Genomic DNA, 8,128 nt, shown 5'->3' on the forward strand with positions numbered 1-8,128 from the left:
CTACCACCCAGGTCATCTCGTCGCCGGCAAGGTTTATCTCACTCTCCTCGGTGATGAGCATCAACTCCTCTTCACTTGCCGCGATTGCCGTCGTTCCCTTTCGGTCCGGCCCCCTTCGGTCTTTACCGTTCCGGTCTTTACCGTTCCGGTCCGGGGTTTGCTTCGAATCGGTACCATCGGTTTCCTTGTCTTTACGGAAATGCCAACAGTTCTTTTGGAAGTGACCCGGCTTGCCGCAATAGAAGCAAGTGGGCCTCCCCCTTGACTTTGACCATGTCCCAGACTTCTCCCGGTTCTGGGGACTACGGTTTCTATGTCTTCCGTGTTCCGATTCGGTAAGGAGCGCTTTGGAGTCGAAGCTCGTATCTTTATCCTTCCGACGCGCCTCCTCATCTAGCAAGCTCGACTTTACTCTTGCTAAGGATAACCGTTTTCCTTCCGGCCCGACGTTGCCCAAAGTGACAACCAACGTCTCCCAGCTATCCGGGAGGGAACCGAGCAAGAGTAGTGCTAGTACCTCATCGGCAAGAGGTACTTCCAATGACGTTGCCTGGTGTATCAGCCCCTGGAAGGCATTCATATGCTCTGCCATGCTGGAGCCATCTTGGTACCGGAGTCTTACTAGCTTCCGGAATACCGAAACCTGATTAACAGCATTTTTGTTTTGAAACATTATGCCGATCTTCTCCCAGAGCTCATGAGCCTTGCTCTCTTCATTGAAGTTGTTGTACAAGCTCATGTCGATGAAACACCGTATGTACGCCGTTGTCTTCATGTCCATCGCCTCCCATATCGCGGCGTCGATTTTGTCCGGTCTCTTGTCCCCGAACTGAACCGGCAGCCAGAGGTCTTTAACAACGAGCATGTCCCTCATCTTCGACTTCCATACTGCATAGTTGGAGCCGGTGAGCTTGAACATGCCGCCAAATGATTCGTCCATTTTCTGTGTCGAACCTCGCTCTGATACCACTTGACGGGAACTCAAGGCTCCTTATGTCCAACGCTCGGCCACAACCGAGCTTCTTTTCATACGCAGAAAACAGGAAACGAAAAACACGACTCAAAGGAGAGGAAGATACACAGGAGGTTTACGTGGAAAACCCCAAACTAGGGGAAAAACCACGGCAGCCCACAGGCTGCAAACTGTCGCTATGTAAGAATGTACAACAGTGAGTTCACTGAGGCAACGACCTCGTGCTCACAAATCTTCGCCATAGGTGGCGGTTACAACAGAGGCAACGACCTCTTTCTCTCTCTCTCTCTCTGTACACTATTACGTGCTCTCTCTTCTTCTTGCACCAACAAGGAGAAATGACAAGAACAACTACTAAAAGTTTGCCCTAAGTCATATTTATACTAATATGACTTTTCGGCTATTTACAAATGTAGCCTCGATAGGCTCTCAGAAACATATTTACGAATATGTCTCTTCATCCGGTTTATACCGGGCCTGCACCATCCGGCTCTCCATAGCCGAGTACTCCTCATCCGGTTCATATCGGGCCTGTATCATCCGGCTCTCCGTAGCCAGGTACTCCTCATCCGGTTCATACCGGGCCTGCACCATCCGGCTCTCCGTAGCCGAGTACTCCTCATCCGGTTTCGGCCTCGGCCTATCGACCTCGGCCGAGTTCGTTCATCTGCACTGTTCTTCTCCCTTCCCATCCGGAGGGACCTGTTTCCCAACAGAGTGGAGGTGGGCTAGCTACTCGTAAAGGGTTTTGGCCAACCAAAACCGGACCGGCGATGGAGCCGGTGATTCGGCGGCATTTGACGGCATCCGGCGCCAGTGAGACACCGGCATCCGACGACAATCCGGCGACAGCGAGGCGGCGGCATTTGGCGAGGCTCCGGTAACCGACGGCATCCGATGTACCGGCGTCCGGCGACAAGATAAATAAATATATATACATATTTACATACACAAGGAGGGCAAGTAAGGATTCGAACCTTGCACCTCCAAGTTAGGAGTCAATTGGCTTACCATTAAGCCATGCTATTTAGTTGAAATTATATTTCTATCATTGTACTTTTACATGTAAATTCTCATACATGAGAGCTAAAATGAGTGACATGGTTATCATGCACCACATGTAATACATAAGCACCAAATGGCAAACATGCAATTTATGCATGTCTTGTAACCTCACATGCATCATATGCATGAGAGCATCTATAAAAGAAGGAAGGGGGAGGAGAAAAAACACGGTTTTTTAATGAAAATTAAGAAGAAGAAATTCGTTATCAAATTGATCGTGTAACTTGTTTCTTAAATCTAAAGTTAAAAGTTCAATCAATCTCTCTCAATCGTTTAATCTCAACTTCTCTCTTTCCCAATCTATCTTAAGTACTTTCTCGCTAAATCTTACGCCAAAGCTTGTACCGACTTTGAATCCTTCCGGTCCAGAACCCCGGCAGTTCCGCCTCACGATCCGCGTGTAGTGACGGATCTTCACGACATAATAAAGTGGTGAACCCGACGTGAAAGAGGCGGTAGGAAGGATCAAGTCGAGATTAATACTTGGAGATGGCGTCCTCAAGCAACCAAGCAGGAGAGATTGAAAGGATGATGCTAATCGTCGAGCAAATGATGAGATCTCGGGACAACGACACGAGCGTGGAGAAGGTTGTCGATCGTGTCGTGGAGCTCGAGGACCAATTCGATGGAAGGAATGTTACGAAGTTCCTTGATGCATATAGAAGGGAGATGAATCAGAGGGACGTGTCCGAGGCACATCAAATCGTAAGCTTCAAGAGAGTTGTCACCAACAACATCCAAAGACACGTCATCGAGCTTCAAGAAGGTAAGACAACATGGTCCGAGTTCGAGAAAATGATACTAGCGGAGTTCGTGACTGAAGACTCAACGAGGATGACTCGACATGCCCTAATGAAGTGGATAGAGAAGAAGAATAAGAAGATGAGCGTCTCGAGGGTGTACGACGAATTCGACCAGATGTTTAGTCGTCTCCCCAATACGGACCAAGTGTTGCTTGAAGAGGACAAGACTTTGTACTTCTTGAAGGCCGTGGACATAAAGGATAGACGGGAGTTGGGGACTCTTCTCGAAGATGATACCCAAGCAAATGGGCTCGTAGCGGACTGGATTGCGGTGAAGCGGGCATGCAATAGGCTCGACAAGCGTCGCCAATGGGTTGATGACACCGACTTGACGGGACCGACTACCACGGAGAAAGCAAGACCGCCGAAAGTAGCTGAGCCGCCAAGACAAAGTAACGTGGAAGAAAAGAAGATTGATGACGACATCATTGAAGAGCTAGCGAAGAAGTTCGAGAAGGTCACACTAGCCAACATGAATCGTCGGGGCCCTAAGGGAAAAGAACCCTTTAGATGCGTGTGGTGCGATAGCATGGACCACATGAGAAGGGATTGTGCGAGCCTTCGAGAGGCGATTCGACAAAATATCGTATACATAGAGGACAACATGATCTGCTCAAGCGAGACTAGAAGACCCCTATGGGTGAATTTCGGAAGAGAAGGAATGAAGAAATCTATGGAGGATGCCGATGCGACTCATGTGGATGCGATGCACTATGCTGCGTCGGCCGGAATAAGAGTCGGGAAAGACAAGACTGAAGCTACTAGAGCGGGAGCAAAGTTTTGGACTTCCGTTCTCGAATATGAGAAGAAGGGAAAAGTCACATCCAACGAGGTAGAGCTTGCGGACCGAAGCGTGCAAAGCATAACCGGGTGGTCAGATCCGGTGGACGACAACACCATACTCGCAGAGGTGATGTGCGACAACCACGAGGTGTTCGTCAAAGAAAAGAGAAAGAGAATAGAAGAGCAAGGCCCATCAAAAAGACATGAAACAAGGAACGCGAAAAAGAAGGACGATGCGGAGACGAGTCGACCTTTTCAAACGGAGGAACGAGAATCAAGCCGAAAAGGGGAGCCGAGCATACGAGTTGAAGAAACGGTTCGGCCCGTGAAGGTTGGTGTCGAAGACCCCGCTCGGAGGACAAGGACTATACCTACCTATAAGCTAAGGTCGGACATAGAGCAGACGACAGACCTAAAGAAGATTCTCGAAGAACGAGTTCTTGATAGCCATGTAACTTTGTCCTTAAGGGAATTGCTTGGCATTACGAAGAAGGAGTTCCATGACACGATCGTGGACCTTGTAAAGAGAAAGAGACAACAATCGGACGAGGAAGAAGAGAAGCCGCAAAAAGCAAAAACGAATGCTATAACGATGGCAAGAGACGAAATCGATGAAGATATGGTGGACAGCCACTACACTCAACCTCATTGGGCACGAGCGACAACAGAGACGCCGGTGAAGATCGGGGAGAAGAAAGAGACCGTGGTAGCCTTGATCGACCACGGCTTGGAGATTAACCTCATGGCAACCGACTTCTACAAAAAAGGAAGGTGGCCAATTAATACAAACCACGGATGGAAGATTGTCCCAATATCAAAGTCACGATCGGGGATGTGGAGATGGATCAACACTTCTTCGTACAAGAATCGGCGTCGCATCCTGTCATCCTAGGGCAACCTTATATCACATCATCTCGGATGGAGACCAGAGTGTTCGATAATGGAGCAGCCTTCGCACGAATAAAGAGTCTTGACAACCAAAGATCGGTCCAATTCCTAACGGTGTGAGCCAATCATGAAAGGAATCGAGATAGTCTCGGAGGCGAAGCCTCGAATTTTTAGAGCGGACTATTGAAGCATGGGGCACAAATAGTCCGAGCAATCACAAGACCCCACGAGAAAGAAGAGTGCGTGGATTGCAAGGAGAAGCAACATGTGTCACACCTAGTGGCGCATGTAAACTAGTACTACCCGACAAGAAGCACAAGCACCGGATACAAGAATTCGAGAAGATGCTGAAAGAAGAGAACATAATAGAAGAAGGAGAGTTCGTGGCTCATATTATGGAAGAAGCCTCATTTAACGACACCGTCGGCGAAATCGAGGACGTCGTGGACTTGAGCTATCTTCACAACCAACGCGTGATTTCGGTTAACTCCGTCAACATGTACGCTATCATCGATGAATACCGTCGTGGCATCTCGATGAAGGAAGCTGACATCAACACGAAATATAAAACGGTGGATAAGAAGATCAAGCCAGTTGCGGTGTCGGCAAAAGAATTGATATTACAATACCAAGAGGAAAAATAACAAAATATATAATCCCAAAATAGGATGGCAAAAAATCAAATGAAGTTACAAGTTGGGAAGGCCCAAAACATGGCGTACCCACTTAGCAATCGTATGACGTAGGAGGTGGACATCATCATGACCGTACAAGTGCTCAAACCATTGTCAGATAGGATCTATAAGAACACATATTCGAGGATGATTGTACGCAAAATTGAAATGATAATACATTAATGAAGTCTGAAGATTTGAGGTCGTGTACAAACTCTTCCACAAACATCAAAATCGTTTGCATTACATAATATCCACAATCATTCCCATTGGGTTGAGTTGGGATCTGGATTTCGATATGTTGATTCCTCTATCTTTAGCCCTCTTGGGAGCACGGTCTTAATGCCATTCTTCAATAAATGTGCCTCTATCTCCACTTTCTTATGAAACGTCGTGGAACATAGGAACATTTGAAATAGGTAGTATGTTGTGCTCTCTTTTTTACTTCTAGGGAGATGTTAAAAAATGGCAAATTTCAGCACAATTTCATGATGGTATGACGTATGTATACACGGTTTCTTAAAACATACCAAAATTCTCAACTAATTATTTTCATGACAAGAAAGTCAATAGTTACATATTCCATTTGTCATGTTCTTTTATCGAATTTGGAGACAATGAGTATGACGTATGTATACACGGTTTCTTAAAACATACCAAAATTCTCAACTAATTATTTTCATGACAAGAAAGTCAATAGTTACATATTCCATTTGTCATGTTCTTTTATCGAATTTGGAGACAATGAATGGAATTCCATGTAAGCTTAATTGTATCAACCCCAATTTTGCAAATAATGAAAATGGTACCCCATTGAACAAATTTTACAATGCTGAATTGATGTCTATTTATATCGAATGTGTCTCTTAGTATTAAATGCAATCCACTCTGTTATTGATTTGTCTCAAAATGTAGACCATTGTTCTCAACTTGCTGTCATGTTAAGAACTTTATTTCAGAAACAACATGTTGTAACTTTGTTTTGGACCAATATGCATTACCAGGGAAGAGGCGACCATTGGCACTCCACATATTTGGTTTTTTATTTGCATTTTTTAATTATTTGCACCTGATTTGACAATGTCAGTAATGTATAATATGCATTACAACAAAACATTTTGTATCTATTAGCAGTTGGAATATCAACATCAAAACCCTTACTTGTTGGAGTCACATCGCCATCTAACGTTTTTGTTGGCCCGTTTGGTCTGCACCTTTTAAAGCCTCTACCTCTACCCCCTCCATGTCATTTTGGGCCTCCGTCTTTCTTGAATCGTTGGTTTTGATACTCCTCCATACAAAAAACCTTGCTACCATGAGAGAAGATAGAACACATTCATTAGAAGTTGAGAGACTATCACATTTTTTATAAATGAATCTGAATAGTGCCTCTCTTTGCTGGGTTTTCTTTCACTCCAATCTTCATCCATGTCAAGGAATTGTAAGGACTGAGCAACCATCTATGCATGCAAGATAGTCTCTTACAAATGTTGAAAACCCACACGCACATCAAAACAAGAAGGTTGACCTTGAATGCACAGAAATAACAAAGTTTGCACAAAAATGACCCGTAAATCCCTAAATGCAGAGAAATGTAAAGGTTTCCACATTTTCGACATCTTTTGCTAATCCTAAAATGCAAAGAAATTTGAAAGCCACAAGAATCACAATGCATGCACAATCAATATATGCAAGCCACCATAATCTAAATGCCTTCACAATCTCAAAAAGATTGAAAACCCTAAACCATAACCATATATCATCAATCATTGATAGCAACACTAGATCATTCATATGATACTCACAAACATTACTACGATGGACAAATATGAAAATGAAGAATGCAATGCATGCACAATCAAATACGCAAGCCACAAGATCTAAAAGCATCCATACTCTCTCAAGAAGATTGAGAACCCTAACCCTAACCATCAATAATTGATACTGATTAAACATCCATGCTTTAGACAAATAAGCAAATGAAGAAAGTACTTACCATGTGGACGTTCAAGTATAGGTATAGGTGCTTGCGTGGGTGTAGTTGGTCAAGCGAGGTGCAACAGGTTTCAAATTTTGGTAAAAAATGTAAATGTGTAAGGTTTTAGCAACAATTGCGCACACTTAGGTGCACCATGACATTGGGTTAGGATTGAAGGACTGGGTTGGGTCAAATGTCTATTTAGGTCCGAATGCCGAGTTAAGCTTGGAGAATTACAATGCATGGGTTAGGTTTACATACTCTGAGTTAGGTAATGTAATGGGAGGATTTTTGCAGGTTAGAAATTACAATGCCCGGGTCGGAAAATCTCTCTACACAGGTTAAATGTGACAGAGGTTGGTTAGAGCCAAGTTGGTTTTTAGGTGTGTGCTTTTTTGTGGATAGAGATTTGGCGGTGTAGATCTCATGTGCGCCTTGCACCATCAAATGACCAATGATTTCCTCACCAGGTAGGCCCCTTTTATTATTTGGTTGCAAATAGAAACGTCCCTCTCAATGATAGGAATCAACGACGGTTTGGTTTCGGCTTAAAACCGGTTAAGCCTTAATCGGTTTGGCAGTTTTCAAACTTGAACCCAAACCATAGTTCCTAATATTCGCGTACGTCCAATTTACTGGACGTACGCGAACGTTTGCAAACGTACGCGTATGATACGCGATATTCGTTTGGTTTTTTTTTTTTTTTTTTTGACTTTTTTTTGGTTTTTTTTTTTTTGATATTCATAATATTTTGTGAATAGAAGTGACATCTGACACACATACACACACACTCTCTCTCTCTCACACGAGAACTGACAGATTTTCTCTCTCTACAAAATCTAGATATCTAATATACATATTACATACTCCCTCACACAGACAAAACCCATAGCTCCTCTCTCTCTCTCTCTCTAGAGTCTAGATATACACTCAATCACTGTCTCCTCACACATGCAAAACAGGG

The sequence above is a fragment of the Azolla caroliniana genome, unplaced genomic scaffold, assembly GCF_043228905.1.
Source record: "Azolla caroliniana isolate FFs.n. ecotype wild unplaced genomic scaffold, voAzoCaro1.0.p SCAF_14, whole genome shotgun sequence".
NCBI classification, from domain to species: domain Eukaryota; kingdom Viridiplantae; phylum Streptophyta; class Polypodiopsida; order Salviniales; family Salviniaceae; genus Azolla; species Azolla caroliniana.